This window comes from Aulonocara stuartgranti (assembly GCF_965226115.1).
Source record: "Aulonocara stuartgranti genome assembly, chromosome: 6".
NCBI lineage: Eukaryota > Metazoa > Chordata > Actinopteri > Cichliformes > Cichlidae > Aulonocara > Aulonocara stuartgranti.
In genome coordinates, this window is record NC_138944.1 from 43,757,501 (window position 1) to 43,759,796 (window position 2,296).

Here is a 2,296-nt window from a genome sequence, read left to right on the forward strand (position 1 = left end):
CCTTAGACTGCTCAACTGGAGAGGGGAGAAAAAAAGGCCCTGGCCGAGGTGGTGAGTCGGCCTCCACTCTCCCTCACGGTTGAAAAAGATGTGCTCCTGGTGCACTGGCCCTGCTGAAAATCTCTCTCCATTTGGCCGAGGCAGAGAGTCGGCCTCCTCTCTCCCTTACGGTCGAAAAAGATGTGCTGCTGTCGAACTGGCCATTACATCCTCACCTGATCTAGTCCCCCATTAGATCCGCCCCCCCACCGCAGTTACCCCGTACCACATATCTAGCACGGACCTTGACCTCCAGCAGGCCCCGGGGACCCACATGCCCCCTTCCCCTGCAGTTACCCTGTACCACATGTCTAGCATGGACCTTGACTTCCAGCAGGCCCCGTGGACCCACATTGCCCCCCTGCAGTTACCCTGTGCCACATATCTAGCATGGACCTGGACCTCCAGCAGGCCCTGGGGACCCACATACTCCCCTGCTCTACTCCCCCACTAGCTTTCCTTTCTTGCAGTTAACGCTCCAGCGCATATCCAGCATGGACCTTGACCTCCAGCAGGCCCCGTAAACCACATTTGCCCCCTCCCTGCAGTTAACCCTGTACCACGTATCTAGCATGGACCTGGACCTCCAGCAGGCCCCGGGGACCAACATACTCCTCTGCTCTACTCCCCCACTAGCTTTCCTTCTCCCGCAGTTACCCTCCACCACAAATCCAGCATGGCCCTTGCCCTCCAGCAGGCCCCGAGGACCCACATACTCCTCCGCTCTAATCCCCCATGAGCTTTCCTTCTCCTGCAGTTACCCTCCACCGCATATCCAGCATGGCCCTTGACCTCCAGCATGCCCTGGGGACCCACATACTCCTCTGCTCTACTCCCCCACTAGCTTTCTTCTCCCGCAGTTACCCTCCACCACAAATCCAGCATGGCCCTTGCCCTCCAGCAGGCCCCGAGGACCCACATACTCCTCCGCTCTAATCCCCCATGAGCTTTCCTTCTCCTGCAGTTACCCTCCACCGCATATCCAGCATGGCCCTTGACCTCCAGCATGCCCCGGAGACGCACATCCTCCCCTGCTCTAGTCCCCCACTAGCTTACCTTTCTTGTAGTTACGCTCCAGCGCATATCCAGCATGGACCTTGACCTCCAGCAGGCCCGGGACGCACATCCTCCCCTGCTCTAATCCCCCACTAGCTTTCCTTCTCCTGCAGTTACCCTCCAGCGCATATCCAGCATGGACCTTGACCTCCAGCATGCCCCGTGGACCCACACTTAAGCCCCCTCCCACTGACAAAGCAAAACACCACTGGCAAAATCCTCGTGCCCCTGGTACTCCAGAATGTAAATTCAAACATGCCCCTGGTACACTGCGCAGAAACACTTTGCCACACACATGCACACACTCCTCGTGCCTATGGTACGACAACTTATCCGTGCCCCTCATACACGCTTCAGAAACACTAAGCCACACACACACACACACTCCTCGTGCCTATGGTACGACAACTTTTCTCCGTGCCCCTGGTACACCGCTCAGAAACACTTTGCCACACACACACTCCTCGTGCCTATGGTACGAAACATTTTCTTCGTGCCCCTGGTACACCGCTCAGAAACACTTTGCCACACACACTCCTCGTGCCTATGGTACGACAACTTTTTCTCGTGCCTATGGTACGACGACTTTTCTCCGTGCCCCTGGTACACCGCTCAGAAACACTTTGCCACACACACACTCCTCGTGCCTATGGTACGACACATTTTCTCCGTGCCCCTGGTACACGGCCCACACTCGGCCACGCTTGCTTGTCCACACACTCCCCGCGCACTGCCCCTGGTACTCCAGCAGAGTAGACGCCCGCGGCCCGAGATGCAGCGGGCGCGTTGTGGCTGTGGCGGCCACGTGCCGATGGTACTCCACGCCAGAGCGGGGAGAGATGGAGGGGCTGGGGCCCGCCCGGGGCCAGCAGTCGACCGGCTGGTCGACAAAAGCTTGGATCGAGGGCTGACTTTCAATAGATCGCAGCGATTAGCTGCTCTGCTGCGCACAAGACCCTGACCCAGAATCAGGTCGTTTACAAGTTATTTAGCACCAGGTTCTCCACAAACATGAGTGCGCGATTGGAGAGGGGCGAGCACGTCGTCGGGCCGTCCCCCAGCCCAGTCACGAATGGCTCTCCTTCACCGGCGGGCCGGCTATCCCGAGACCAACCGAAGATCCACAGCGCTACGGTATCACTGCGTCTAGGCAGGATTCTGACTTAGAGGCGTTCAGTCATAATCCCGCAGATGGTAGCTT